Source organism: Schistocerca piceifrons, chromosome 1 (assembly GCF_021461385.2).
Source record: "Schistocerca piceifrons isolate TAMUIC-IGC-003096 chromosome 1, iqSchPice1.1, whole genome shotgun sequence".
Classification (NCBI taxonomy): domain Eukaryota; kingdom Metazoa; phylum Arthropoda; class Insecta; order Orthoptera; family Acrididae; genus Schistocerca; species Schistocerca piceifrons.
The window spans coordinates 457,109,013-457,136,688 of NC_060138.1; the positions used below are offsets into that span (position 1 = coordinate 457,109,013).

The window sequence follows — 27,676 nt, forward strand, 5'->3', positions numbered from 1 at the left end:
CTCGCGTTATAGAACGGCGTGCTCCGGACGCATTTCGTGGAGACGAACGCCAGCAATGATGAGAGCAAAAGGTGCCTACAAATCCTGTCGTTGCACCACGCACTGTTCTACGACAATTCACCAAGCAGACGCTCACGCGTTGTTGTGTTGTTTCCTTTGCGGGCAATGAGTGCATCTGCCTTCGACACAGGAAACATTACACGTTCGGCAGCTGTGGGATTGGAACCCACGCCTCCGAAGAGAATGGTGCCTGAAACCAGCGCCTTAGACCGCTCGGCCACGCTACCTACACAACACGCGCGTCACAAGAGCTGCGTCCTACCCCACGAGGACACACCGCAACGGCACAAAAATGAGACGTAAAAAGTGGCAACGGTGGGATTCGAACCCACGCCTCCGGAGAGACTGGTGCCTAAAACCAGCGCCTTAGACCGCTCGGCCACGTTACCGTTGGACCAGCAGCGGCAAAACGTTTCGTTTGTACTACAAAGATCACTTCGAAATGGAAGTATCTTGGCAATCGCCGTGCCATGTATTTCCACTGCTCTCCCACTGGAAGCGTCTCTTTAGGCCATCCAACGCAAGAAAAAGCCGTGCCCGCCGTATGGTAGCGACGCCACTTGTCTGTAGCTGTCGCAGTTAAGGAGACAGCGTCAAGAGACGTTTTCGTGCCGTGACCAGGTTTCGAACCTGGGCTTTCCTTAACCACTAAAGTATCGTAGCTGTAACTGTCAGACGGAGTTAGAATGCTCCATGTATCAAACATATGTGAGCTCAAGGAGGTTACACTTGAAGGAAAAGCGGCAGGTTAACGCGATCACATCAAAACCCCCGGCAGCTACGGGATTCGAAACCGCGCCTACAGAGAGACTGGTGCCTTAAACCAGCGCCTTAAAGCGCTCGGCCACGCTACATGCGCTGCTTGGTGCGCCAGTGTTCCTAGCATTTGTAGAAACAGTGCACGCCACAGCTTCCTGTTCTGCTGCGACTGGCTGCTCATCCATCGCACTTCAAACGACTGCCCTTTTCGACTACAGAGAGCAGCGGACGTCTGCGCTCTGGGAGGCGACATTACGTGTTGGGGATGAAGTGGTAGTGCTAACTGCGGCCTGCGGAACACGAGTGAAAAAATCAAGAGAGTACTGTCATTTCGAGTACTCGCCATTGCAACGGCAGCAAGGCAAAACTTTCAAAATTGCCGTGACCAGGATTCGAACCTGGGTTATTGCGGCCACAACGCAATGTCCTAACCACTAGACGATCACGGCCATGGCCACGGAGGCGCCCGCGAAGGCAGCTGGCTGCAATGCAAGTGGCGATACCCAGCAAAGCCTAGGCCAAGGTGTACGCCACAGCAGTGTCAGACACGGTCTCCATCACATGTATACGAGCAAATGAACGTGCCTGCGCTGTCAGGACTCTAACTACAGTGGTTAGCTGCATTCACCTCCGTGGCAATGTCTTGCAGTCCTCCAAGCCTCTTGACTACAGGTACCGGTATGTGGCTCGATAACAAGTGGATAGACGCCGCATCTCTCTCGCCGTCAGGTGTTGCCGCGAGTCATACTTAACGTAGCTTTCTGCACGCGTCAGCGTAGCGTCAGTCGAGCAAAGTCGAGACAAGTCGCATAGGAGGAGCAAGAAAAACGCGCAAGTCCGGTACCGGGAATCGAACCCGGGCCTCCTCGTTGAGAGCCAGGTATCCTAGCCACTAGACCAAACCGGATAACGACGGAAGTGCTCTTTCCAGCGAACGCAGCAGCCGCCCACGGTTAACTGACGACAACTGTAAAAAATCCACTCTCTCGCGTTATAGAACGGCGTGCTCCGGACGCATTTCGTGGAGACGAACGCCAGCAATGATGAGAGCAAAAGGTGCCTACAAATCCTGTCGTTGCACCACGCACTGTTCTACGACAATTCACCAAGCAGACGCTCACCTGTTGTTGTGTTGTTTCCTTTGCGGGCAATGAGTGCATCTGCCTTCGACACAGGAAACATTACACGTTCGGCAGCTGTGGGATTGGAACCCACGCCTCCGAAGAGAATGGTGCCTGAAACCAGCGCCTTAGACCGCTCGGCCACGCTACCTACACACCACGCGCGTCACAAGAGCTGCGTCCTACCCCACGAGAACACACCGCAACGGCACAAAAATGAGACGTAAAAAGTGGCAACGGTGGGATTCGAACCCACGCCTCCGGAGAGACTGGTACCTAAAACCAGCGCCTTAGACCGCTCGGCCACGTTACCGTTGGATCAGCAGCGGCAAAACGTTTCGTTTGTACTACAAAGATCACTTCGAAATGGAAGTATCTTGGCAATCGCCGTGCCATGTATTTCCACTGCTCTCCCACTGGAAGCGTCTCTTTAGGCCATCCAACGCAAGAAAAAGCCGTGCCCGCCGTATGGTAGCGACGCCACTTGTCTGTAGCTGTCGCAGTTAAGGAGACAGCGTCAAGAGACGTTTTCGTGCCGTGACCAGGTTTCGAACCTGGGCTTTCCTTAACCACTAAAGTATCGTAGCTGTAACTGTCAGACGGAGTTAGAATGCTCCATGTATCAAACATATGTGAGCTCAAGGAGGTTACACTTGAAGGAAAAGCGGCAGGTTAACGCGATCACATCAAAACCCCCGGCAGCTACGGGATTCGAAACCGCGCCTACAGAGAGACTGGTGCCTTAAACCAGCGCCTTAAAGCGCTCGGCCACGCTACATGCGCTGCTTGGTGCGCCAGTGTTCCTAGCATTTGTAGAAACAGTGCACGCCACAGCTTCCTGTTCTGCTGCGACTGGCTGCTCATCCATCGCACTTCAAACGACTGCCCTTTTCGACTACAGAGAGCAGCGGACGTCTGCGCTCTGGGAGGCGACATTACGTGTTGGGGATGAAGTGGTAGTGCTAACTGCGGCCTGCGGAACACGAGTGAAAAAATCAAGAGAGTACTGTCATTTCGAGTACTCGCCATTGCAACGGCAGCAAGGCAAAACTTTCAAAATTGCCGTGACCAGGATTCGAACCTGGGTTATTGCGGCCACAACGCAATGTCCTAACCACTAGACGATCACGGCCATGGCCACGGAGGCGCCCGCGAAGGCAGCTGGCTGCAATGCAAGTGGCGATACCCAGCAAAGCCTAGGCCAAGGTGTACGCCACAGCAGTGTCAGACACGGTCTCCATCACATGTATACGAGCAAATGAACGTGCCTGCGCTGTCAGGACTCTAACTACAGTGGTTAGCTGCATTCACCTCCGTGGCAATGTCTTGGAGTCCTCCAAGCCTCTTGACTACAGGTACCGGTATGTGGCTCGATAACAAGTGGATAGACGCCGCATCTCTCTCGCCGTCAGGTGTTGCCGCGAGTCATACTTAACGTAGCTTTCTGCACGCGTCAGCGTAGCGTCAGTCGAGCAAAGTCGAGACAAGTCGCATAGGAGGAGCAAGAAAAACGCGCAAGTCCGGTACCGGGAATCGAACCCGGGCCTCCTCGTTGAGAGCCAGGTATCCTAGCCACTAGACCAAACCGGATAACGACGGAAGTGCTCTTTCCAGCGAACGCAGCAGCCGCCCACGGTTAACTGACGACAACTGTAAAAAATCCACTCTCTCGCGTTATAGAACGGCGTGCTCCGGACGCATTTCGTGGAGACGAACGCCAGCAATGATGAGAGCAAAAGGTGCCTACAAATCCTGTCGTTGCACCACGCACTGTTCTACGACAATTCACCAAGCAGACGCTCACCTGTTGTTGTGTTGTTTCCTTTGCGGGCAATGAGTGCATCTGCCTTCGACACAGGAAACATTACACGTTCGGCAGCTGTGGGATTGGAACCCACGCCTCCGAAGAGAATGGTGCCTGAAACCAGCGCCTTAGACCGCTCGGCCACGCTACCTACACAACACGCGCGTCACAAGAGCTGCGTCCTACCCCACGAGAACACACCGCAACGGCACAAAAATGAGACGTAAAAAGTGGCAACGGTGGGATTCGAACCCACGCCTCCGGAGAGACTGGTACCTAAAACCAGCGCCTTAGACCGCTCGGCCACGTTACCGTTGGATCAGCAGCGGCAAAACGTTTCGTTTGTACTACAAAGATCACTTCGAAATGGAAGTATCTTGGCAATCGCCGTGCCATGTATTTCCACTGCTCTCCCACTGGAAGCGTCTCTTTAGGCCATCCAACGCAAGAAAAAGCCGTGCCCGCCGTATGGTAGCGACGCCACTTGTCTGTAGCTGTCGCAGTTAAGGAGACAGCGTCAAGAGACGTTTTCGTGCCGTGACCAGGTTTCGAACCTGGGCTTTCCTTAACCACTAAAGTATCGTAGCTGTAACTGTCAGACGGAGTTAGAATGCTCCATGTATCAAACATATGTGAGCTCAAGGAGGTTACACTTGAAGGAAAAGCGGCAGGTTAACGCGATCACATCAAAACCCCCGGCAGCTACGGGATTCGAAACCGCGCCTACAGAGAGACTGGTGCCTTAAACCAGCGCCTTAAAGCGCTCGGCCACGCTACATGCGCTGCTTGGTGCGCCAGTGTTCCTAGCATTTGTAGAAACAGTGCACGCCACAGCTTCCTGTTCTGCTGCGACTGGCTGCTCATCCATCGCACTTCAAACGACTGCCCTTTTCGACTACAGAGAGCAGCGGACGTCTGCGCTCTGGGAGGCGACATTACGTGTTGGGGATGAAGTGGTAGTGCTAACTGCGGCCTGCGGAACACGAGTGAAAAAATCAAGAGAGTACTGTCATTTCGAGTACTCGCCATTGCAACGGCAGCAAGGCAAAACTTTCAAAATTGCCGTGACCAGGATTCGAACCTGGGTTATTGCGGCCACAACGCAATGTCCTAACCACTAGACGATCACGGCCATGGCCACGGAGGCGCCCGCGAAGGCAGCTGGCTGCAATGCAAGTGGCGATACCCAGCAAAGCCTAGGCCAAGGTGTACGCCACAGCAGTGTCAGACACGGTCTCCATCACATGTATACGAGCAAATGAACGTGCCTGCGCTGTCAGGACTCTAACTACAGTGGTTAGCTGCATTCACCTCCGTGGCAATGTCTTGCAGTCCTCCAAGCCTCTTGACTACAGGTACCGGTATGTGGCTCGATAACAAGTGGATAGACGCCGCATCTCTCTCGCCGTCAGGTGTTGCCGCGAGTCATACTTAACGTAGCTTTCTGCACGCGTCAGCGTAGCGTCAGTCGAGCAAAGTCGAGACAAGTCGCATAGGAGGAGCAAGAAAAACGCGCAAGTCCGGTACCGGGAATCGAACCCGGGCCTCCTCGTTGAGAGCCAGGTATCCTAGCCACTAGACCAAACCGGATAACGACGGAAGTGCTCTTTCCAGCGAACGCAGCAGCCGCCCACGGTTAACTGACGACAACTGTAAAAAATCCACTCTCTCGCGTTATAGAACGGCGTGCTCCGGACGCATTTCGTGGAGACGAACGCCAGCAATGATGAGAGCAAAAGGTGCCTACAAATCCTGTCGTTGCACCACGCACTGTTCTACGACAATTCACCAAGCAGACGCTCACCTGTTGTTGTGTTGTTTCCTTTGCGGGCAATGAGTGCATCTGCCTTCGACACAGGAAACATTACACGTTCGGCAGCTGTGGGATTGGAACCCACGCCTCCGAAGAGAATGGTGCCTGAAACCAGCGCCTTAGACCGCTCGGCCACGCTACCTACACAACACGCGCGTCACAAGAGCTGCGTCCTACCCCACGAGAACACACCGCAACGGCACAAAAATGAGACGTAAAAAGTGGCAACGGTGCGATTCGAACCCACGCCTCCGGAGAGACTGGTGCCTAAAACCAGCGCCTTAGACCGCTCGGCCACGTTACCGTTGGATCAGCAGCGGCAAAACGTTTCGTTTGTACTACAAAGATCACTTCGAAATGGAAGTATCTTGGCAATCGCCGTGCCATGTATTTCCACTGCTCTCCCACTGGAAGCGTCTCTTTAGGCCATCCAACGCAAGAAAAAGCCGTGCCCGCCGTATGGTAGCGACGCCACTTGTCTGTAGCTGTCGCAGTTAAGGAGACAGCGTCAAGAGACGTTTTCGTGCCGTGACCAGGTTTCGAACCTGGGCTTTCCTTAACCACTAAAGTATCGTAGCTGTAACTGTCAGACGGAGTTAGAATGCTCCATGTATCAAACATATGTGAGCTCAAGGAGGTTACACTTGAAGGAAAAGCGGCAGGTTAACGCGATCACATCAAAACCCCCGGCAGCTACGGGATTCGAAACCGCGCCTACAGAGAGACTGGTGCCTTAAACCAGCGCCTTAAAGCGCTCGGCCACGCTACATGCGCTGCTTGGTGCGCCAGTGTTCCTAGCATTTGTAGAAACAGTGCACGCCACAGCTTCCTGTTCTGCTGCGACTGGCTGCTCATCCATCGCACTTCAAACGACTGCCCTTTTCGACTACAGAGAGCAGCGGACGTCTGCGCTCTGGGAGGCGACATTACGTGTTGGGGATGAAGTGGTAGTGCTAACTGCGGCCTGCGGAACACGAGTGAAAAAATCAAGAGAGTACTGTCATTTCGAGTACTCGCCATTGCAACGGCAGCAAGGCAAAACTTTCAAAATTGCCGTGACCAGGATTCGAACCTGGGTTATTGCGGCCACAACGCAATGTCCTAACCACTAGACGATCACGGCCATGGCCACGGAGGCGCCCGCGAAGGCAGCTGGCTGCAATGCAAGTGGCGATACCCAGCAAAGCCTAGGCCAAGGTGTACGCCACAGCAGTGTCAGACACGGTCTCCATCACATGTATACGAGCAAATGAACGTGCCTGCGCTGTCAGGACTCTAACTACAGTGGTTAGCTGCATTCACCTCCGTGGCAATGTCTTGCAGTCCTCCAAGCCTCTTGACTACAGGTACCGGTATGTGGCTCGATAACAAGTGGATAGACGCCGCATCTCTCTCGCCGTCAGGTGTTGCCGCGAGTCATACTTAACGTAGCTTTCTGCACGCGTCAGCGTAGCGTCAGTCGAGCAAAGTCGAGACAAGTCGCATAGGAGGAGCAAGAAAAACGCGCAAGTCCGGTACCGGGAATCGAACCCGGGCCTCCTCGTTGAGAGCCAGGTATCCTAGCCACTAGACCAAACCGGATAACGACGGAAGTGCTCTTTCCAGCGAACGCAGCAGCCGCCCACGGTTAACTGACGACAACTGTAAAAAATCCACTCTCTCGCGTTATAGAACGGCGTGCTCCGGACGCATTTCGTGGAGACGAACGCCAGCAATGATGAGAGCAAAAGGTGCCTACAAATCCTGTCGTTGCACCACGCACTGTTCTACGACAATTCACCAAGCAGACGCTCACCTGTTGTTGTGTTGTTTCCTTTGCGGGCAATGAGTGCATCTGCCTTCGACACAGGAAACATTACACGTTCGGCAGCTGTGGGATTGGAACCCACGCCTCCGAAGAGAATGGTGCCTGAAACCAGCGCCTTAGACCGCTCGGCCACGCTACCTACACAACACGCGCGTCACAAGAGCTGCGTCCTACCCCACGAGAACACACCGCAACGGCACAAAAATGAGACGTAAAAAGTGGCAACGGTGGGATTCGAACCCACGCCTCCGGAGAGACTGGTGCCTAAAACCAGCGCCTTAGACCGCTCGGCCACGTTACCGTTGGATCAGCAGCGGCAAAACGTTTCGTTTGTACTACAAAGATCACTTCGAAATGGAAGTATCTTGGCAATCGCCGTGCCATGTATTTCCACTGCTCTCCCACTGGAAGCGTCTCTTTAGGCCATCCAACGCAAGAAAAAGCCGTGCCCGCCGTATGGTAGCGACGCCACTTGTCTGTAGCTGTCGCAGTTAAGGAGACAGCGTCAAGAGACGTTTTCGTGCCGTGACCAGGTTTCGAACCTGGGCTTTCCTTAACCACTAAAGTATCGTAGCTGTAACTGTCAGACGGAGTTAGAATGCTCCATGTATCAAACATATGTGAGCTCAAGGAGGTTACACTTGAAGGAAAAGCGGCAGGTTAACGCGATCACATCAAAACCCCCGGCAGCTACGGGATTCGAAACCGCGCCTACAGAGAGACTGGTGCCTTAAACCAGCGCCTTAAAGCGCTCGGCCACGCTACATGCGCTGCTTGGTGCGCCAGTGTTCCTAGCATTTGTAGAAACAGTGCACGCCACAGCTTCCTGTTCTGCTGCGACTGGCTGCTCATCCATCGCACTTCAAACGACTGCCCTTTTCGACTACAGAGAGCAGCGGACGTCTGCGCTCTGGGAGGCGACATTACGTGTTGGGGATGAAGTGGTAGTGCTAACTGCGGCCTGCGGAACACGAGTGAAAAAATCAAGAGAGTACTGTCATTTCGAGTACTCGCCATTGCAACGGCAGCAAGGCAAAACTTTCAAAATTGCCGTGACCAGGATTCGAACCTGGGTTATTGCGGCCACAACGCAATGTCCTAACCACTAGACGATCACGGCCATGGCCACGGAGGCGCCCGCGAAGGCAGCTGGCTGCAATGCAAGTGGCGATACCCAGCAAAGCCTAGGCCAAGGTGTACGCCACAGCAGTGTCAGACACGGTCTCCATCACATGTATACGAGCAAATGAACGTGCCTGCGCTGTCAGGACTCTAACTACAGTGGTTAGCTGCATTCACCTCCGTGGCAATGTCTTGCAGTCCTCCAAGCCTCTTGACTACAGGTACCGGTATGTGGCTCGATAACAAGTGGATAGACGCCGCATCTCTCTCGCCGTCAGGTGTTGCCGCGAGTCATACTTAACGTAGCTTTCTGCACGCGTCAGCGTAGCGTCAGTCGAGCAAAGTCGAGACAAGTCGCATAGGAGGAGCAAGAAAAACGCGCAAGTCCGGTACCGGGAATCGAACCCGGGCCTCCTCGTTGAGAGCCAGGTATCCTAGCCACTAGACCAAACCGGATAACGACGGAAGTGCTCTTTCCAGCGAACGCAGCAGCCGCCCACGGTTAACTGACGACAACTGTAAAAAATCCACTCTCTCGCGTTATAGAACGGCGTGCTCCGGACGCATTTCGTGGAGACGAACGCCAGCAATGATGAGAGCAAAAGGTGCCTACAAATCCTGTCGTTGCACCACGCACTGTTCTACGACAATTCACCAAGCAGACGCTCACGCGTTGTTGTGTTGTTTCCTTTGCGGGCAATGAGTGCATCTGCCTTCGACACAGGAAACATTACACGTTCGGCAGCTGTGGGATTGGAACCCACGCCTCCGAAGAGAATGGTGCCTGAAACCAGCGCCTTAGACCGCTCGGCCACGCTACCTACACAACACGCGCGTCACAAGAGCTGCGTCCTACCCCACGAGAACACACCGCAACGGCACAAAAATGAGACGTAAAAAGTGGCAACGGTGGGATTCGAACCCACGCCTCCGGAGAGACTGGTGCCTAAAACCAGCGCCTTAGACCGCTCGGCCACGTTACCGTTGGATCAGCAGCGGCAAAACGTTTCGTTTGTACTACAAAGATCACTTCGAAATGGAAGTATCTTGGCAATCGCCGTGCCATGTATTTCCACTGCTCTCCCACTGGAAGCGTCTCTTTAGGCCATCCAACGCAAGAAAAAGCCGTGCCCGCCGTATGGTAGCGACGCCACTTGTCTGTAGCTGTCGCAGTTAAGGAGACAGCATCAAGAGACGTTTTCGTGCCGTGACCAGGTTTCGAACCTGGGCTTTCCTTAACCACTAAAGTATCGTAGCTGTAACTGTCAGACGGAGTTAGAATGCTCCATGTATCAAACATATGTGAGCTCAAGGAGGTTACACTTGAAGGAAAAGCGGCAGGTTAACGCGATCACATCAAAACCCCCGGCAGCTACGGGATTCGAAACCGCGCCTACAGAGAGACTGGTGCCTTAAACCAGCGCCTTAAAGCGCTCGGCCACGCTACATGCGCTGCTTGGTGCGCCAGTGTTCCTAGCATTTGTAGAAACAGTGCACGCCACAGCTTCCTGTTCTGCTGCGACTGGCTGCTCATCCATCGCACTTCAAACGACTGCCCTTTTCGACTACAGAGAGCAGCGGACGTCTGCGCTCTGGGAGGCGACATTACGTGTTGGGGATGAAGTGGTAGTGCTAACTGCGGCCTGCGGAACACGAGTGAAAAAATCAAGAGAGTACTGTCATTTCGAGTACTCGCCATTGCAACGGCAGCAAGGCAAAACTTTCAAAATTGCCGTGACCAGGATTCGAACCTGGGTTATTGCGGCCACAACGCAATGTCCTAACCACTAGACGATCACGGCCATGGCCACGGAGGCGCCCGCGAAGGCAGCTGGCTGCAATGCAAGTGGCGATACCCAGCAAAGCCTAGGCCAAGGTGTACGCCACAGCAGTGTCAGACACGGTCTCCATCACATGTATACGAGCAAATGAACGTGCCTGCGCTGTCAGGACTCTAACTACAGTGGTTAGCTGCATTCACCTCCGTGGCAATGTCTTGCAGTCCTCCAAGCCTCTTGACTACAGGTACCGGTATGTGGCTCGATAACAAGTGGATAGACGCCGCATCTCTCTCGCCGTCAGGTGTTGCCGCGAGTCATACTTAACGTAGCTTTCTGCACGCGTCAGCGTAGCGTCAGTCGAGCAAAGTCGAGACAAGTCGCATAGGAGGAGCAAGAAAAACGCGCAAGTCCGGTACCGGGAATCGAACCCGGGCCTCCTCGTTGAGAGCCAGGTATCCTAGCCACTAGACCAAACCGGATAACGACGGAAGTGCTCTTTCCAGCGAACGCAGCAGCCGCCCACGGTTAACTGACGACAACTGTAAAAAATCCACTCTCTCGCGTTATAGAACGGCGTGCTCCGGACGCATTTCGTGGAGACGAACGCCAGCAATGATGAGAGCAAAAGGTGCCTACAAATCCTGTCGTTGCACCACGCACTGTTCTACGACAATTCACCAAGCAGACGCTCACGCGTTGTTGTGTTGTTTCCTTTGCGGGCAATGAGTGCATCTGCCTTCGACACAGGAAACATTACACGTTCGGCAGCTGTGGGATTGGAACCCACGCCTCCGAAGAGAATGGTGCCTGAAACCAGCGCCTTAGACCGCTCGGCCACGCTACCTACACAACACGCGCGTCACAAGAGCTGCGTCCTACCCCACGAGAACACACCGCAACGGCACAAAAATGAGACGTAAAAAGTGGCAACGGTGGGATTCGAACCCACGCCTCCGGAGAGACTGGTGCCTAAAACCAGCGCCTTAGACCGCTCGGCCACGTTACCGTTGGATCAGCAGCGGCAAAACGTTTCGTTTGTACTACAAAGATCACTTCGAAATGGAAGTATCTTGGCAATCGCCGTGCCATGTATTTCCACTGCTCTCCCACTGGAAGCGTCTCTTTAGGCCATCCAACGCAAGAAAAAGCCGTGCCCGCCGTATGGTAGCGACGCCACTTGTCTGTAGCTGTCGCAGTTAAGGAGACAGCGTCAAGAGACGTTTTCGTGCCGTGACCAGGTTTCGAACCTGGGCTTTCCTTAACCACTAAAGTATCGTAGCTGTAACTGTCAGACGGAGTTAGAATGCTCCATGTATCAAACATATGTGAGCTCAAGGAGGTTACACTTGAAGGAAAAGCGGCAGGTTAACGCGATCACATCAAAACCCCCGGCAGCTACGGGATTCGAAACCGCGCCTACAGAGAGACTGGTGCCTTAAACCAGCGCCTTAAAGCGCTCGGCCACGCTACATGCGCTGCTTGGTGCGCCAGTGTTCCTAGCATTTGTAGAAACAGTGCACGCCACAGCTTCCTGTTCTGCTGCGACTGGCTGCTCATCCATCGCACTTCAAACGACTGCCCTTTTCGACTACAGAGAGCAGCGGACGTCTGCGCTCTGGGAGGCGACATTACGTGTTGGGGATGAAGTGGTAGTGCTAACTGCGGCCTGCGGAACACGAGTGAAAAAATCAAGAGAGTACTGTCATTTCGAGTACTCGCCATTGCAACGGCAGCAAGGCAAAACTTTCAAAATTGCCGTGACCAGGATTCGAACCTGGGTTATTGCGGCCACAACGCAATGTCCTAACCACTAGACGATCACGGCCATGGCCACGGAGGCGCCCGCGAAGGCAGCTGGCTGCAATGCAAGTGGCGATACCCAGCAAAGCCTAGGCCAAGGTGTACGCCACAGCAGTGTCAGACACGATCTCCATCACATGTATACGAGCAAATGAACGTGCCTGCGCTGTCAGGACTCTAACTACAGTGGTTAGCTGCATTCACCTCCGTGGCAATGTCTTGCAGTCCTCCAAGCCTCTTGACTACAGGTACCGGTATGTGGCTCGATAACAAGTGGATAGACGCCGCATCTCTCTCGCCGTCAGGTGTTGCCGCGAGTCATACTTAACGTAGCTTTCTGCACGCGTCAGCGTAGCGTCAGTCGAGTCAAGTCGAATAAGAGGAGCACCAAAAACGCGCAATTCCGGTATCGGGATCCGAACCCGGGCCTCCTGGGTGAGAGCCAGGTATCCTAGCCACTAGACCACACCGGACAACGACGGCAGTGCTCTTTCCAGCGAACGCAGCAGCCGCCCACGGTTAACTGACGACAACTGTAAAAAATCCACTCTCTCGCGTTATAGAACGGCGTGCTCCGGACGCATTTCGTGGAGACGAACGCCAGCAATGATGAGAGCAAAAGGTGCCTACAAATCCTGTCGTTGCACCACGCACTGTTCTACGACAATTCACCAAGCAGACGCTCACGCCTTGTTGTGCTGTTTCCTTTGCGGGCAATGAGTGCATCTGCCTTCGACACAGGAAACATTACACGTTCGGCAGCTGTGGGATTGGAACCCACGCCTCCGAAGAGAATGGTGCCTGAAACCAGCGCCTTAGACCGCTCGGCCACGCTACCTACACAACACGCGCGTCACAAGAGCTGCGTCCTACCCCACGAGAACACACCGCAACGGCACAAAAATGAGACGTAAAAAGTGGCAACGGTGGGATTCGAACCCACGCCTCCGGAGAGACTGGTGCCTAAAACCAGCGCCTTAGACCGCTCGGCCACGTTACCGTTGGATCAGCAGCGGCAAAACGTTTCGTTTGTACTACAAAGATCACTTCGAAATGGAAGTATCTTGGCAATCGCCGTGCCATGTATTTCCACTGCTCTCCCACTGGAAGCGTCTCTTTAGGCCATCCAACGCAAGAAAAAGCCGTGCCCGCCGTATGGTAGCGACGCCACTTGTCTGTAGCTGTCGCAGTTAAGGAGACAGCGTCAAGAGACGTTTTCGTGCCGTGACCAGGTTTCGAACCTGGGCTTTCCTTAACCACTAAAGTATCGTAGCTGTAACTGTCAGACGGAGTTAGAATGCTCCATGTATCAAACATATGTGAGCTCAAGGAGGTTACACTTGAAGGAAAAGCGGCAGGTTAACGCGATCACATCAAAACCCCCGGCAGCTACGGGATTCGAAACCGCGCCTACAGAGAGACTGGTGCCTTAAACCAGCGCCTTAAAGCGCTCGGCCACGCTACATGCGCTGCTTGGTGCGCCAGTGTTCCTAGCATTTGTAGAAACAGTGCACGCCACAGCTTCCTGTTCTGCTGCGACTGGCTGCTCATCCATCGCACTTCAAACGACTGCCCTTTTCGACTACAGAGAGCAGCGGACGTCTGCGCTCTGGGAGGCGACATTACGTGTTGGGGATGAAGTGGTAGTGCTAACTGCGGCCTGCGGAACACGAGTGAAAAAATCAAGAGAGTACTGTCATTTCGAGTACTCGCCATTGCAACGGCAGCAAGGCAAAACTTTCAAAATTGCCGTGACCAGGATTCGAACCTGGGTTATTGCGGCCACAACGCAATGTCCTAACCACTAGACGATCACGGCCATGGCCACGGAGGCGCCCGCGAAGGCAGCTGGCTGCAATGCAAGTGGCGATACCCAGCAAAGCCTAGGCCAAGGTGTACGCCACAGCAGTGTCAGACACGGTCTCCATCACATGTATACGAGCAAATGAACGTGCCTGCGCTGTCAGGACTCTAACTACAGTGGTTAGCTGCATTCACCTCCGTGGCAATGTCTTGCAGTCCTCCAAGCCTCTTGACTACAGGTACCGGTATGTGGCTCGATAACAAGTGGATAGACGCCGCATCTCTCTCGCCGTCAGGTGTTGCCGCGAGTCATACTTAACGTAGCTTTCTGCACGCGTCAGCGTAGCGTCAGTCGAGCAAAGTCGAGACAAGTCGCATAGGAGGAGCAAGAAAAACGCGCAAGTCCGGTACCGGGAATCGAACCCGGGCCTCCTCGTTGAGAGCCAGGTATCCTAGCCACTAGACCAAACCGGATAACGACGGAAGTGCTCTTTCCAGCGAACGCAGCAGCCGCCCACGGTTAACTGACGACAACTGTAAAAAATCCACTCTCTCGCGTTATAGAACGGCGTGCTCCGGACGCATTTCGTGGAGACGAACGCCAGCAATGATGAGAGCAAAAGGTGCCTACAAATCCTGTCGTTGCACCACGCACTGTTCTACGACAATTCACCAAGCAGACGCTCACGCGTTGTTGTGTTGTTTCCTTTGCGGGCAATGAGTGCATCTGCCTTCGACACAGGAAACATTACACGTTCGGCAGCTGTGGGATTGGAACCCACGCCTCCGAAGAGAATGGTGCCTGAAACCAGCGCCTTAGACCGCTCGGCCACGCTACCTACACAACACGCGCGTCACAAGAGCTGCGTCCTACCCCACGAGAACACACCGCAACGGCACAAAAATGAGACGTAAAAAGTGGCAACGGTGGGATTCGAACCCACGCCTCCGGAGAGACTGGTGCCTAAAACCAGCGCCTTAGACCGCTCGGCCACGTTACCGTTGGATCAGCAGCGGCAAAACGTTTCGTTTGTACTACAAAGATCACTTCGAAATGGAAGTATCTTGGCAATCGCCGTGCCATGTATTTCCACTGCTCTCCCACTGGAAGCGTCTCTTTAGGCCATCCAACGCAAGAAAAAGCCGTGCCCGCCGTATGGTAGCGACGCCACTTGTCTGTAGCTGTCGCAGTTAAGGAGACAGCGTCAAGAGACGTTTTCGTGCCGTGACCAGGTTTCGAACCTGGGCTTTCCTTAACCACTAAAGTATCGTAGCTGTAACTGTCAGACGGAGTTAGAATGCTCCATGTATCAAACATATGTGAGCTCAAGGAGGTTACACTTGAAGGAAAAGCGGCAGGTTAACGCGATCACATCAAAACCCCCGGCAGCTACGGGATTCGAAACCGCGCCTACAGAGAGACTGGTGCCTTAAACCAGCGCCTTAAAGCGCTCGGCCACGCTACATGCGCTGCTTGGTGCGCCAGTGTTCCTAGCATTTGTAGAAACAGTGCACGCCACAGCTTCCTGTTCTGCTGCGACTGGCTGCTCATCCATCGCACTTCAAACGACTGCCCTTTTCGACTACAGAGAGCAGCGGACGTCTGCGCTCTGGGAGGCGACATTACGTGTTGGGGATGAAGTGGTAGTGCTAACTGCGGCCTGCGGAACACGAGTGAAAAAATCAAGAGAGTACTGTCATTTCGAGTACTCGCCATTGCAACGGCAGCAAGGCAAAACTTTCAAAATTGCCGTGACCAGGATTCGAACCTGGGTTATTGCGGCCACAACGCAATGTCCTAACCACTAGACGATCACGGCCATGGCCACGGAGGCGCCCGCGAAGGCAGCTGGCTGCAATGCAAGTGGCGATACCCAGCAAAGCCTAGGCCAAGGTGTACGCCACAGCAGTGTCAGACACGGTCTCCATCACATGTATACGAGCAAATGAACGTGCCTGCGCTGTCAGGACTCTAACTACAGTGGTTAGCTGCATTCACCTCCGTGGCAATGTCTTGCAGTCCTCCAAGCCTCTTGACTACAGGTACCGGTATGTGGCTCGATAACAAGTGGATAGACGCCGCATCTCTCTCGCCGTCAGGTGTTGCCGCGAGTCATACTTAACGTAGCTTTCTGCACGCGTCAGCGTAGCGTCAGTCGAGCAAAGTCGAGACAAGTCGCATAGGAGGAGCAAGAAAAACGCGAAAGTCCGGTACCGGGAATCGAACCCGGGCCTCCTCGTTGAGAGCCAGGTATCCTAGCCACTAGACCAAACCGGATAACGACGGAAGTGCTCTTTCCAGCGAACGCAGCAGCCGCCCACGGTTAACTGACGACAACTGTAAAAAATCCACTCTCTCGCGTTATAGAACGGCGTGCTCCGGACGCATTTCGTGGAGACGAACGCCAGCAATGATGAGAGCAAAAGGTGCCTACAAATCCTGTCGTTGCACCACGCACTGTTCTACGACAATTCACCAAGCAGACGCTCACGCGTTGTTGTGTTGTTTCCTTTGCGGGCAATGAGTGCATCTGCCTTCGACACAGGAAACATTACACGTTCGGCAGCTGTGGGATTGGAACCCACGCCTCCGAAGAGAATGGTGCCTGAAACCAGCGCCTTAGACCGCTCGGCCACGCTACCTACACAACACGCGCGTCACAACAGCTGCGTCCTACCCCACGAGAACACACCGCAACGGCACAAAAATGAGACGTAAAAAGTGGCAACGGTGGGATTCGAACCCACGCCTCCGGAGAGACTGGTGCCTAAAACCAGCGCCTTAGACCGCTCGGCCACGTTACCGTTGGATCAGCAGCGGCAAAACGTTTCGTTTGTACTACAAAGATCACTTCGAAATGGAAGTATCTTGGCAATCGCCGTGCCATGTATTTCCACTGCTCTCCCACTGGAAGCGTCTCTTTAGGCCATCCAACGCAAGAAAAAGCCGTGCCCGCCGTATGGTAGCGACGCCACTTGTCTGTAGCTGTCGCAGTTAAGGAGACAGCGTCAAGAGACGTTTTCGTGCCGTGACCAGGTTTCGAACCTGGGCTTTCCTTAACCACTAAAGTATCGTAGCTGTAACTGTCAGACGGAGTTAGAATGCTCCATGTATCAAACATATGTGAGCTCAAGGAGGTTACACTTGAAGGAAAAGCGGCAGGTTAACGCGATCACATCAAAACCCCCGGCAGCTACGGGATTCGAAACCGCGCCTACAGAGAGACTGGTGCCTTAAACCAGCGCCTTAAAGCGCTCGGCCACGCTACATGCGCTGCTTGGTGCGCCAGTGTTCCTAGCATTTGTAGAAACAGTGCACGCCACAGCTTCCTGTTCTGCTGCGACTGGCTGCTCATCCATCGCACTTCAAACGACTGCCCTTTTCGACTACAGAGAGCAGCGGACGTCTGCGCTCTGGGAGGCGACATTACGTGTTGGGGATGAAGTGGTAGTGCTAACTGCGGCCTGCGGAACACGAGTGAAAAAATCAAGAGAGTACTGTCATTTCGAGTACTCGCCATTGCAACGGCAGCAAGGCAAAACTTTCAAAATTGCCGTGACCAGGATTCGAACCTGGGTTATTGCGGCCACAACGCAATGTCCTAACCACTAGACGATCACGGCCATGGCCACGGAGGCGCCCGCGAAGGCAGCTGGCTGCAATGCAAGTGGCGATACCCAGCAAAGCCTAGGCCAAGGTGTACGCCACAGCAGTGTCAGACACGGTCTCCATCACATGTATACGAGCAAATGAACGTGCCTGCGCTGTCAGGACTCTAACTACAGTGGTTAGCTGCATTCACCTCCGTGGCAATGTCTTGCAGTCCTCCAAGCCTCTTGACTACAGGTACCGGTATGTGGCTCGATAACAAGTGGATAGACGCCGCATCTCTCTCGCCGTCAGGTGTTGCCGCGAGTCATACTTAACGTAGCTTTCTGCACGCGTCAGCGTAGCGTCAGTCGAGCAAAGTCGAGACAAGTCGCATAGGAGGAGCAAGAAAAACGCGCAAGTCCGGTACCGGGAATCGAACCCGGGCCTCCTCGTTGAGAGCCAGGTATCCTAGCCACTAGACCAAACCGGATAACGACGGAAGTGCTCTTTCCAGCGAACGCAGCAGCCGCCCACGGTTAACTGACGACAACTGTAAAAAATCCACTCTCTCGCGTTATAGAACGGCGTGCTCCGGACGCATTTCGTGGAGACGAACGCCAGCAATGATGAGAGCAAAAGGTGCCTACAAATCCTGTCGTTGCACCACGCACTGTTCTACGACAATTCACCAAGCAGACGCTCACGCGTTGTTGTGTTGTTTCCTTTGCGGGCAATGAGTGCATCTGCCTTCGACACAGGAAACATTACACGTTCGGCAGCTGTGGGATTGGAACCCACGCCTCCGAAGAGAATGGTGCCTGAAACCAGCGCCTTAGACCGCTCGGCCACGCTACCTACACAACACGCGCGTCACAACAGCTGCGTCCTACCCCACGAGAACACACCGCAACGGCACAAAAATGAGACGTAAAAAGTGGCAACGGTGGGATTCGAACCCACGCCTCCGGAGAGACTGGTGCCTAAAACCAGCGCCTTAGACCGCTCGGCCACGTTACCGTTGGATCAGCAGCGGCAAAACGTTTCGTTTGTACTACAAAGATCACTTCGAAATGGAAGTATCTTGGCAATCGCCGTGCCATGTATTTCCACTGCTCTCCCACTGGAAGCGTCTCTTTAGGCCATCCAACGCAAGAAAAAGCCGTGCCCGCCGTATGGTAGCGACGCCACTTGTCTGTAGCTGTCGCAGTTAAGGAGACAGCGTCAAGAGACGTTTTCGTGCCGTGACCAGGTTTCGAACCTGGGCTTTCCTTAACCACTAAAGTATCGTAGCTGTAACTGTCAGACGGAGTTAGAATGCTCCATGTATCAAACATATGTGAGCTCAAGGAGGTTACACTTGAAGGAAAAGCGGCAGGTTAACGCGATCACATCAAAACCCCCGGCAGCTACGGGATTCGAAACCGCGCCTACAGAGAGACTGGTGCCTTAAACCAGCGCCTTAAAGCGCTCGGCCACGCTACATGCGCTGCTTGGTGCGCCAGTGTTCCTAGCATTTGTAGAAACAGTGCACGCCACAGCTTCCTGTTCTGCTGCGACTGGCTGCTCATCCATCGCACTTCAAACGACTGCCCTTTTCGACTACAGAGAGCAGCGGACGTCTGCGCTCTGGGAGGCGACATTACGTGTTGGGGATGAAGTGGTAGTGCTAACTGCGGCCTGCGGAACACGAGTGAAAAAATCAAGAGAGTACTGTCATTTCGAGTACTCGCCATTGCAACGGCAGCAAGGCAAAACTTTCAAAATTGCCGTGACCAGGATTCGAACCTGGGTTATTGCGGCCACAACGCAATGTCCTAACCACTAGACGATCACGGCCATGGCCACGGAGGCGCCCGCGAAGGCAGCTGGCTGCAATGCAAGTGGCGATACCCAGCAAAGCCTAGGCCAAGGTGTACGCCACAGCAGTGTCAGACACGGTCTCCATCACATGTATACGAGCAAATGAACGTGCCTGCGCTGTCAGGACTCTAACTACAGTGGTTAGCTGCATTCACCTCCGTGGCAATGTCTTGCAGTCCTCCAAGCCTCTTGACTACAGGTACCGGTATGTGGCTCGATAACAAGTGGATAGACGCCGCATCTCTCTCGCCGTCAGGTGTTGCCGCGAGTCATACTTAACGTAGCTTTCTGCACGCGTCAGCGTAGCGTCAGTCGAGCAAAGTCGAGACAAGTCGCATAGGAGGAGCAAGAAAAACGCGCAAGTCCGGTACCGGGAATCGAACCCGGGCCTCCTCGTTGAGAGCCAGGTATCCTAGCCACTAGACCAAACCGGATAACGACGGAAGTGCTCTTTCCAGCGAACGCAGCAGCCGCCCACGGTTAACTGACGACAACTGTAAAAAATCCACTCTCTCGCGTTATAGAACGGCGTGCTCCGGACGCATTTCGTGGAGACGAACGCCAGCAATGATGAGAGCAAAAGGTGCCTACAAATCCTGTCGTTGCACCACGCACTGTTCTACGACAATTCACCAAGCAGACGCTCACGCGTTGTTGTGTTGTTTCCTTTGCGGGCAATGAGTGCATCTGCCTTCGACACAGGAAACATTACACGTTCGGCAGCTGTGGGATTGGAACCCACGCCTCCGAAGAGAATGGTGCCTGAAACCAGCGCCTTAGACCGCTCGGCCACGCTACCTACACAACACGCGCGTCACAAGAGCTGCGTCCTACCCCACGAGAACACACCGCAACGGCACAAAAATGAGACGTAAAAAGTGGCAACGGTGGGATTCGAACCCACGCCTCCGGAGAGACTGGTGCCTAAAACCAGCGCCTTAGACCGCTCGGCCACGTTACCGTTGGATCAGCAGCGGCAAAACGTTTCGTTTGTACTACAAAGATCACTTCGAAATGGAAGTATCTTGGCAATCGCCGTGCCATGTATTTCCACTGCTCTCCCACTGGAAGCGTCTCTTTAGGCCATCCAACGCAAGAAAAAGCCGTGCCCGCCGTATGGTAGCGACGCCACTTGTCTGTAGCTGTCGCAGTTAAGGAGACAGCGTCAAGAGACGTTTTCGTGCCGTGACCAGGTTTCGAACCTGGGCTTTCCTTAACCACTAAAGTATCGTAGCTGTAACTGACAGACGGAGTTAGAATGCTCCATGTATCAAACATATGTGAGCTCAAGGAGGTTACACTTGAAGGAAAAGCGGCAGGTTAACGCGATCACATCAAAACCCCCGGCAGCTACGGGATTCGAAACCGCGCCTACAGAGAGACTGGTGCCTTAAACCAGCGCCTTAAAGCGCTCGGCCACGCTACATGCGCTGCTTGGTGCGCCAGTGTTCCTAGCATTTGTAGAAACAGTGCACGCCACAGCTTCCTGTTCTGCTGCGACTGGCTGCTCATCCATCGCACTTCAAACGACTGCCCTTTTCGACTACAGAGAGCAGCGGACGTCTGCGCTCTGGGAGGCGACATTACGTGTTGGGGATGAAGTGGTAGTGCTAACTGCGGCCTGCGGAACACGAGTGAAAAAATCAAGAGAGTACTGTCATTTCGAGTACTCGCCATTGCAACGGCAGCAAGGCAAAACTTTCAAAATTGCCGTGACCAGGATTCGAACCTGGGTTATTGCGGCCACAACGCAATGTCCTAACCACTAGACGATCACGGCCATGGCCACGGAGGCGCCCGCGAAGGCAGCTGGCTGCAATGCAAGTGGCGATACCCAGCAAAGCCTAGGCCAAGGTGTACGCCACAGCAGTGTCAGACACGGTCTCCATCACATGTATACGAGCAAATGAACGTGCCTGCGCTGTCAGGACTCTAACTACAGTGGTTAGCTGCATTCACCTCCGTGGCAATGTCTTGCAGTCCTCCAAGCCTCTTGACTACAGGTACCGGTATGTGGCTCGATAACAAGTGGATAGACGCCGCATCTCTCTCGCCGTCAGGTGTTGCCGCGAGTCATACTTAACGTAGCTTTCTGCACGCGTCAGCGTAGCGTCAGTCGAGTCAAGTCGAATAAGAGGAGCACCAAAAACGCGCAATTCCGGTATCGGGATCCGAACCCGGGCCTCCTGGGTGAGAGCCAGGTATCCTAGCCACTAGACCACACCGGACAACGACGGCAGTGCTCTTTCCAGCGAACGCAGCAGCCGCCCACGGTTAACTGACGACAACTGTAAAAAATCCACTCTCTCGCGTTATAGAACGGCGTGCTCCGGACGCATTTCGTGGAGACGAACGCCAGCAATGATGAGAGCAAAAGGTGCCTACAAATCCTGTCGTTGCACCACGCACTGTTCTACGACAATTCACCAAGCAGACGCTCACGCCTTGTTGTGCTGTTTCCTTTGCGGGCAATGAGTGCATCTGCCTTCGACACAGGAAACATTACACGTTCGGCAGCTGTGGGATTGGAACCCACGCCTCCGAAGAGAATGGTGCCTGAAACCAGCGCCTTAGACCGCTCGGCCACGCTACCTACACAACACGCGCGTCACAAGAGCTGCGTCCTACCCCACGAGAACACACCGCAACGGCACAAAAATGAGACGTAAAAAGTGGCAACGGTGGGATTCGAACCCACGCCTCCGGAGAGACTGGTGCCTAAAACCAGCGCCTTAGACCGCTCGGCCACGTTACCGTTGGATCAGCAGCGGCAAAACGTTTCGTTTGTACTACAAAGATCACTTCGAAATGGAAGTATCTTGGCAATCGCCGTGCCATGTATTTCCACTGCTCTCCCACTGGAAGCGTCTCTTTAGGCCATCCAACGCAAGAAAAAGCCGTGCCCGCCGTATGGTAGCGACGCCACTTGTCTGTAGCTGTCGCAGTTAAGGAGACAGCGTCAAGAGACGTTTTCGTGCCGTGACCAGGTTTCGAACCTGGGCTTTCCTTAACCACTAAAGTATCGTAGCTGTAACTGTCAGACGGAGTTAGAATGCTCCATGTATCAAACATATGTGAGCTCAAGGAGGTTACACTTGAAGGAAAAGCGGCAGGTTAACGCGATCACATCAAAACCCCCGGCAGCTACGGGATTCGAAACCGCGCCTACAGAGAGACTGGTGCCTTAAACCAGCGCCTTAAAGCGCTCGGCCACGCTACATGCGCTGCTTGGTGCGCCAGTGTTCCTAGCATTTGTAGAAACAGTGCACGCCACAGCTTCCTGTTCTGCTGCGACTGGCTGCTCATCCATCGCACTTCAAACGACTGCCCTTTTCGACTACAGAGAGCAGCGGACGTCTGCGCTCTGGGAGGCGACATTACGTGTTGGGGATGAAGTGGTAGTGCTAACTGCGGCCTGCGGAACACGAGTGAAAAAATCAAGAGAGTACTGTCATTTCGAGTACTCGCCATTGCAACGGCAGCAAGGCAAAACTTTCAAAATTGCCGTGACCAGGATTCGAACCTGGGTTATTGCGGCCACAACGCAATGTCCTAACCACTAGACGATCACGGCCATGGCCACGGAGGCGCCCGCGAAGGCAGCTGGCTGCAATGCAAGTGGCGATACCCAGCAAAGCCTAGGCCAAGGTGTACGCCACAGCAGTGTCAGACACGGTCTCCATCACATGTATACGAGCAAATGAACGTGCCTGCGCTGTCAGGACTCTAACTACAGTGGTTAGCTGCATTCACCTCCGTGGCAATGTCTTGCAGTCCTCCAAGCCTCTTGACTACAGGTACCGGTATGTGGCTCGATAACAAGTGGATAGACGCCGCATCTCTCTCGCCGTCAGGTGTTGCCGCGAGTCATACTTAACGTAGCTTTCTGCACGCGTCAGCGTAGCGTCAGTCGAGCAAAGTCGAGACAAGTCGCATAGGAGGAGCAAGAAAAACGCGCAAGTCCGGTACCGGGAATCGAACCCGGGCCTCCTCGTTGAGAGCCAGGTATCCTAGCCACTAGACCAAACCGGATAACGACGGAAGTGCTCTTTCCAGCGAACGCTGCAGCCGCCCACGGTTAACTGACGACAACTGTAAAAAATCCACTCTCTCGCGTTATAGAACGGCGTGCTCCGGACGCATTTCGTGGAGACGAACGCCAGCAATGATGAGAGCAAAAGGTGCCTACAAATCCTGTCGTTGCACCACGCACTGTTCTACGACAATTCACCAAGCAGACGCTCACGCGTTGTTGTGTTGTTTCCTTTGCGGGCAATGAGTGCATCTGCCTTCGACACAGGAAACATTACACGTTCGGCAGCTGTGGGATTGGAACCCACGCCTCCGAAGAGAATGGTGCCTGAAACCAGCGCCTTAGACCGCTCGGCCACGCTACCTACACAACACGCGCGTCACAAGAGCTGCGTCCTACCCCACGAGAACACACCGCAACGGCACAAAAATGAGACGTAAAAAGTGGCAACGGTGGGATTCGAACCCACGCCTCCGGAGAGACTGGTGCCTAAAACCAGCGCCTTAGACCGCTCGGCCACGTTACCGTTGGATCAGCAGCGGCAAAACGTTTCGTTTGTACTACAAAGATCACTTCGAAATGGAAGTATCTTGGCAATCGCCGTGCCATGTATTTCCACTGCTCTCCCACTGGAAGCGTCTCTTTAGGCCATCCAACGCAAGAAAAAGCCGTGCCCGCCGTATGGTAGCGACGCCACTTGTCTGTAGCTGTCGCAGTTAAGGAGACAGCGTCAAGAGACGTTTTCGTGCCGTGACCAGGTTTCGAACCTGGGCTTTCCTTAACCACTAAAGTATCGTAGCTGTAACTGTCAGACGGAGTTAGAATGCTCCATGTATCAAACATATGTGAGCTCAAGGAGGTTACACTTGAAGGAAAAGCGGCAGGTTAACGCGATCACATCAAAACCCCCGGCAGCTACGGGATTCGAAACCGCGCCTACAGAGAGACTGGTGCCTTAAACCAGCGCCTTAAAGCGCTCGGCCACGCTACATGCGCTGCTTGGTGCGCCAGTGTTCCTAGCATTTGTAGAAACAGTGCACGCCACAGCTTCCTGTTCTGCTGCGACTGGCTGCTCATCCATCGCACTTCAAACGACTGCCCTTTTCGACTACAGAGAGCAGCGGACGTCTGCGCTCTGGGAGGCGACATTACGTGTTGGGGATGAAGTGGTAGTGCTAACTGCGGCCTGCGGAACACGAGTGAAAAAATCAAGAGAGTACTGTCATTTCGAGTACTCGCCATTGCAACGGCAGCAAGGCAAAACTTTCAAAATTGCCGTGACCAGGATTCGAACCTGGGTTATTGCGGCCACAACGCAATGTCCTAACCACTAGACGATCACGGCCATGGCCACGGAGGCGCCCGCGAAGGCAGCTGGCTGCAATGCAAGTGGCGATACCCAGCAAAGCCTAGGCCAAGGTGTACGCCACAGCAGTGTCAGACACGGTCTCCATCACATGTATACGAGCAAATGAACGTGCCTGCGCTGTCAGGACTCTAACTACAGTGGTTAGCTGCATTCACCTCCGTGGCAATGTCTTGCAGTCCTCCAAGCCTCTTGACTACAGGTACCGGTATGTGGCTCGATAACAAGTGGATAGACGCCGCATCTCTCTCGCCGTCAGGTGTTGCCGCGAGTCATACTTAACGTAGCTTTCTGCACGCGTCAGCGTAGCGTCAGTCGAGTCAAGTCGAATAAGAGGAGCACCAAAAACGCGCAATTCCGGTATCGGGATCCGAACCCGGGCCTCCTGGGTGAGAGCCAGGTATCCTAGCCACTAGACCACACCGGACAACGACGGCAGTGCTCTTTCCAGCGAACGCAGCAGCCGCCCACGGTTAACTGACGACAACTGTAAAAAATCCACTCTCTCGCGTTATAGAACGGCGTGCTCCGGACGCATTTCGTGGAGACGAACGCCAGCAATGATGAGAGCAAAAGGTGCCTACAAATCCTGTCGTTGCACCACGCACTGTTCTACGACAATTCACCAAGCAGACGCTCACGCCTTGTTGTGCTGTTTCCTTTGCGGGCAATGAGTGCATCTGCCTTCGACACAGGAAACATTACACGTTCGGCAGCTGTGGGATTGGAACCCACGCCTCCGAAGAGAATGGTGCCTGAAACCAGCGCCTTAGACCGCTCGGCCACGCTACCTACACAACACGCGCGTCACAAGAGCTGCGTCCTACCCCACGAGAACACACCGCAACGGCACAAAAATGAGACGTAAAAAGTGGCAACGGTGGGATTCGAACCCACGCCTCCGGAGAGACTGGTGCCTAAAACCAGCGCCTTAGACCGCTCGGCCACGTTACCGTTGGATCAGCAGCGGCAAAACGTTTCGTTTGTACTACAAAGATCACTTCGAAATGGAAGTATCTTGGCAATCGCCGTGCCATGTATTTCCACTGCTCTCCCACTGGAAGCGTCTCTTTAGGCCATCCAACGCAAGAAAAAGCCGTGCCCGCCGTATGGTAGCGACGCCACTTGTCTGTAGCTGTCGCAGTTAAGGAGACAGCGTCAAGAGACGTTTTCGTGCCGTGACCAGGTTTCGAACCTGGGCTTTCCTTAACCACTAAAGTATCGTAGCTGTAACTGTCAGACGGAGTTAGAATGCTCCATGTATCAAACATATGTGAGCTCAAGGAGGTTACACTTGAAGGAAAAGCGGCAGGTTAACGCGATCACATCAAAACCCCCGGCAGCTACGGGATTCGAAACCGCGCCTACAGAGAGACTGGTGCCTTAAACCAGCGCCTTAAAGCGCTCGGCCACGCTACATGCGCTGCTTGGTGCGCCAGTGTTCCTAGCATTTGTAGAAACAGTGCACGCCACAGCTTCCTGTTCTGCTGCGACTGGCTGCTCATCCATCGCACTTCAAACGACTGCCCTTTTCGACTACAGAGAGCAGCGGACGTCTGCGCTCTGGGAGGCGACATTACGTGTTGGGGATGAAGTGGTAGTGCTAACTGCGGCCTGCGGAACACGAGTGAAAAAATCAAGAGAGTACTGTCATTTCGAGTACTCGCCATTGCAACGGCAGCAAGGCAAAACTTTCAAAATTGCCGTGACCAGGATTCGAACCTGGGTTATTGCGGCCACAACGCAATGTCCTAACCACTAGACGATCACGGCCATGGCCACGGAGGCGCCCGCGAAGGCAGCTGGCTGCAATGCAAGTGGCGATACCCAGCAAAGCCTAGGCCAAGGTGTACGCCACAGCAGTGTCAGACACGGTCTCCATCACATGTATACGAGCAAATGAACGTGCCTGCGCTGTCAGGACTCTAACTACAGTGGTTAGCTGCATTCACCTCCGTGGCAATGTCTTGCAGTCCTCCAAGCCTCTTGACTACAGGTACCGGTATGTGGCTCGATAACAAGTGGATAGACGCCGCATCTCTCTCGCCGTCAGGTGTTGCCGCGAGTCATACTTAACGTAGCTTTCTGCACGCGTCAGCGTAGCGTCAGTCGAGCAAAGTCGAGACAAGTCGCATAGGAGGAGCAAGAAAAACGCGCAAGTCCGGTACCGGGAATCGAACCCGGGCCTCCTCGTTGAGAGCCAGGTATCCTAGCCACTAGACCAAACCGGATAACGACGGAAGTGCTCTTTCCAGCGAACGCAGCAGCCGCCCACGGTTAACTGACGACAACTGTAAAAAATCCACTCTCTCGCGTTATAGAACGGCGTGCTCCGGACGCATTTCGTGGAGACGAACGCCAGCAATGATGAGAGCAAAAGGTGCCTACAAATCCTGTCGTTGCACCACGCACTGTTCTACGACAATTCACCAAGCAGACGCTCACCTGTTGTTGTGTTGTTTCCTTTGCGGGCAATGAGTGCATCTGCCTTCGACACAGGAAACATTACACGTTCGGCAGCTGTGGGATTGGAACCCACGCCTCCGAAGAGAATGGTGATTGAAACCAGCGCCTTAGACCGCTCGGCCACGCTACCTACACAACACGCGCGTCACAAGAGCTGCGTCCTACCCCACGAGAACACACCGCAACGGCACAAAAATGAGACGTAAAAAGTGGCAACGGTGGGATTCGAACCCACGCCTCCGGAGAGACTGGTGCCTAAAACCAGCGCCTTAGACCGCTCGGCCACGTTACCGTTGGATCAGCAGCGGCAAAACGTTTCGTTTGTACTACAAAGATCACTTCGAAATGGAAGTATCTTGGCAATCGCCGTGCCATGTATTTCCACTGCTCTCCCACTGGAAGCGTCTCTTTAGGCCATCCAACGCAAGAAAAAGCCGTGCCCGCCGTATGGTAGCGACGCCACTTGTCTGTAGCTGTCGCAGTTAAGGA

The 27,676-nt window shown here is 54.0% G+C and overlaps 46 non-coding genes across 46 annotated transcripts; all 46 read right to left on the reverse strand.

Moving 5' to 3' along the window:
- Positions 1–367: 367 nt before the first annotated feature.
- Positions 368–449, reverse strand: Trnal-uag. The gene has a single exon. It is a non-coding gene; the product is annotated as a tRNA-Leu (tRNA).
- A 747-nt stretch (positions 450–1,196) lies between these two features.
- Positions 1,197–1,268, reverse strand: Trnah-gug. The gene has a single exon. It is a non-coding gene; the product is annotated as a tRNA-His (tRNA).
- A 386-nt stretch (positions 1,269–1,654) lies between these two features.
- Positions 1,655–1,726, reverse strand: Trnae-cuc. Its single transcript has one exon. It is a non-coding gene; the product is annotated as a tRNA-Glu (tRNA).
- Positions 1,727–2,171: 445 nt separating this feature from the next.
- Positions 2,172–2,253, reverse strand: Trnal-uag. The gene has a single exon. It is a non-coding gene; the product is annotated as a tRNA-Leu (tRNA).
- Positions 2,254–3,000: 747 nt separating this feature from the next.
- On the reverse strand, positions 3,001–3,072 carry Trnah-gug. The gene has a single exon. It is a non-coding gene; the product is annotated as a tRNA-His (tRNA).
- Positions 3,073–3,458: 386 nt separating this feature from the next.
- On the reverse strand, positions 3,459–3,530 carry Trnae-cuc. The gene has a single exon. It is a non-coding gene; the product is annotated as a tRNA-Glu (tRNA).
- Positions 3,531–3,975: 445 nt separating this feature from the next.
- On the reverse strand, positions 3,976–4,057 carry Trnal-uag. The gene has a single exon. It is a non-coding gene; the product is annotated as a tRNA-Leu (tRNA).
- Positions 4,058–4,804: 747 nt separating this feature from the next.
- On the reverse strand, positions 4,805–4,876 carry Trnah-gug. Its single transcript has one exon. It is a non-coding gene; the product is annotated as a tRNA-His (tRNA).
- Positions 4,877–5,262: 386 nt separating this feature from the next.
- Positions 5,263–5,334, reverse strand: Trnae-cuc. The gene has a single exon. It is a non-coding gene; the product is annotated as a tRNA-Glu (tRNA).
- A 445-nt stretch (positions 5,335–5,779) lies between these two features.
- On the reverse strand, positions 5,780–5,861 carry Trnal-uag. The gene has a single exon. It is a non-coding gene; the product is annotated as a tRNA-Leu (tRNA).
- Positions 5,862–6,608: 747 nt separating this feature from the next.
- On the reverse strand, positions 6,609–6,680 carry Trnah-gug. Its single transcript has one exon. It is a non-coding gene; the product is annotated as a tRNA-His (tRNA).
- Positions 6,681–7,066: 386 nt separating this feature from the next.
- Positions 7,067–7,138, reverse strand: Trnae-cuc. Its single transcript has one exon. It is a non-coding gene; the product is annotated as a tRNA-Glu (tRNA).
- A 445-nt stretch (positions 7,139–7,583) lies between these two features.
- Positions 7,584–7,665, reverse strand: Trnal-uag. The gene has a single exon. It is a non-coding gene; the product is annotated as a tRNA-Leu (tRNA).
- Positions 7,666–8,412: 747 nt separating this feature from the next.
- Positions 8,413–8,484, reverse strand: Trnah-gug. The gene has a single exon. It is a non-coding gene; the product is annotated as a tRNA-His (tRNA).
- Positions 8,485–8,870: 386 nt separating this feature from the next.
- Positions 8,871–8,942, reverse strand: Trnae-cuc. Its single transcript has one exon. It is a non-coding gene; the product is annotated as a tRNA-Glu (tRNA).
- A 445-nt stretch (positions 8,943–9,387) lies between these two features.
- Positions 9,388–9,469, reverse strand: Trnal-uag. Its single transcript has one exon. It is a non-coding gene; the product is annotated as a tRNA-Leu (tRNA).
- A 747-nt stretch (positions 9,470–10,216) lies between these two features.
- Positions 10,217–10,288, reverse strand: Trnah-gug. The gene has a single exon. It is a non-coding gene; the product is annotated as a tRNA-His (tRNA).
- Positions 10,289–10,674: 386 nt separating this feature from the next.
- On the reverse strand, positions 10,675–10,746 carry Trnae-cuc. Its single transcript has one exon. It is a non-coding gene; the product is annotated as a tRNA-Glu (tRNA).
- Positions 10,747–11,191: 445 nt separating this feature from the next.
- On the reverse strand, positions 11,192–11,273 carry Trnal-uag. The gene has a single exon. It is a non-coding gene; the product is annotated as a tRNA-Leu (tRNA).
- Positions 11,274–12,020: 747 nt separating this feature from the next.
- Trnah-gug lies at positions 12,021–12,092 on the reverse strand. The gene has a single exon. It is a non-coding gene; the product is annotated as a tRNA-His (tRNA).
- Positions 12,093–12,468: 376 nt separating this feature from the next.
- On the reverse strand, positions 12,469–12,540 carry Trnae-cuc. The gene has a single exon. It is a non-coding gene; the product is annotated as a tRNA-Glu (tRNA).
- Positions 12,541–12,985: 445 nt separating this feature from the next.
- Positions 12,986–13,067, reverse strand: Trnal-uag. The gene has a single exon. It is a non-coding gene; the product is annotated as a tRNA-Leu (tRNA).
- A 747-nt stretch (positions 13,068–13,814) lies between these two features.
- Trnah-gug lies at positions 13,815–13,886 on the reverse strand. Its single transcript has one exon. It is a non-coding gene; the product is annotated as a tRNA-His (tRNA).
- Positions 13,887–14,272: 386 nt separating this feature from the next.
- On the reverse strand, positions 14,273–14,344 carry Trnae-cuc. Its single transcript has one exon. It is a non-coding gene; the product is annotated as a tRNA-Glu (tRNA).
- A 445-nt stretch (positions 14,345–14,789) lies between these two features.
- Trnal-uag lies at positions 14,790–14,871 on the reverse strand. Its single transcript has one exon. It is a non-coding gene; the product is annotated as a tRNA-Leu (tRNA).
- A 747-nt stretch (positions 14,872–15,618) lies between these two features.
- Positions 15,619–15,690, reverse strand: Trnah-gug. The gene has a single exon. It is a non-coding gene; the product is annotated as a tRNA-His (tRNA).
- A 386-nt stretch (positions 15,691–16,076) lies between these two features.
- Positions 16,077–16,148, reverse strand: Trnae-cuc. Its single transcript has one exon. It is a non-coding gene; the product is annotated as a tRNA-Glu (tRNA).
- A 445-nt stretch (positions 16,149–16,593) lies between these two features.
- Positions 16,594–16,675, reverse strand: Trnal-uag. The gene has a single exon. It is a non-coding gene; the product is annotated as a tRNA-Leu (tRNA).
- A 747-nt stretch (positions 16,676–17,422) lies between these two features.
- Trnah-gug lies at positions 17,423–17,494 on the reverse strand. The gene has a single exon. It is a non-coding gene; the product is annotated as a tRNA-His (tRNA).
- Positions 17,495–17,880: 386 nt separating this feature from the next.
- Positions 17,881–17,952, reverse strand: Trnae-cuc. The gene has a single exon. It is a non-coding gene; the product is annotated as a tRNA-Glu (tRNA).
- Positions 17,953–18,397: 445 nt separating this feature from the next.
- Positions 18,398–18,479, reverse strand: Trnal-uag. Its single transcript has one exon. It is a non-coding gene; the product is annotated as a tRNA-Leu (tRNA).
- A 747-nt stretch (positions 18,480–19,226) lies between these two features.
- Trnah-gug lies at positions 19,227–19,298 on the reverse strand. The gene has a single exon. It is a non-coding gene; the product is annotated as a tRNA-His (tRNA).
- Positions 19,299–19,684: 386 nt separating this feature from the next.
- Trnae-cuc lies at positions 19,685–19,756 on the reverse strand. Its single transcript has one exon. It is a non-coding gene; the product is annotated as a tRNA-Glu (tRNA).
- A 445-nt stretch (positions 19,757–20,201) lies between these two features.
- Trnal-uag lies at positions 20,202–20,283 on the reverse strand. Its single transcript has one exon. It is a non-coding gene; the product is annotated as a tRNA-Leu (tRNA).
- Positions 20,284–21,030: 747 nt separating this feature from the next.
- Trnah-gug lies at positions 21,031–21,102 on the reverse strand. The gene has a single exon. It is a non-coding gene; the product is annotated as a tRNA-His (tRNA).
- A 376-nt stretch (positions 21,103–21,478) lies between these two features.
- Trnae-cuc lies at positions 21,479–21,550 on the reverse strand. Its single transcript has one exon. It is a non-coding gene; the product is annotated as a tRNA-Glu (tRNA).
- A 445-nt stretch (positions 21,551–21,995) lies between these two features.
- On the reverse strand, positions 21,996–22,077 carry Trnal-uag. Its single transcript has one exon. It is a non-coding gene; the product is annotated as a tRNA-Leu (tRNA).
- A 747-nt stretch (positions 22,078–22,824) lies between these two features.
- Trnah-gug lies at positions 22,825–22,896 on the reverse strand. Its single transcript has one exon. It is a non-coding gene; the product is annotated as a tRNA-His (tRNA).
- Positions 22,897–23,282: 386 nt separating this feature from the next.
- On the reverse strand, positions 23,283–23,354 carry Trnae-cuc. The gene has a single exon. It is a non-coding gene; the product is annotated as a tRNA-Glu (tRNA).
- A 445-nt stretch (positions 23,355–23,799) lies between these two features.
- Trnal-uag lies at positions 23,800–23,881 on the reverse strand. Its single transcript has one exon. It is a non-coding gene; the product is annotated as a tRNA-Leu (tRNA).
- A 747-nt stretch (positions 23,882–24,628) lies between these two features.
- Trnah-gug lies at positions 24,629–24,700 on the reverse strand. Its single transcript has one exon. It is a non-coding gene; the product is annotated as a tRNA-His (tRNA).
- A 376-nt stretch (positions 24,701–25,076) lies between these two features.
- Trnae-cuc lies at positions 25,077–25,148 on the reverse strand. The gene has a single exon. It is a non-coding gene; the product is annotated as a tRNA-Glu (tRNA).
- A 445-nt stretch (positions 25,149–25,593) lies between these two features.
- Trnal-uag lies at positions 25,594–25,675 on the reverse strand. The gene has a single exon. It is a non-coding gene; the product is annotated as a tRNA-Leu (tRNA).
- A 747-nt stretch (positions 25,676–26,422) lies between these two features.
- On the reverse strand, positions 26,423–26,494 carry Trnah-gug. The gene has a single exon. It is a non-coding gene; the product is annotated as a tRNA-His (tRNA).
- Positions 26,495–26,880: 386 nt separating this feature from the next.
- Trnae-cuc lies at positions 26,881–26,952 on the reverse strand. The gene has a single exon. It is a non-coding gene; the product is annotated as a tRNA-Glu (tRNA).
- A 445-nt stretch (positions 26,953–27,397) lies between these two features.
- On the reverse strand, positions 27,398–27,479 carry Trnal-uag. Its single transcript has one exon. It is a non-coding gene; the product is annotated as a tRNA-Leu (tRNA).
- Positions 27,480–27,676: the final 197 nt, after the last annotated feature.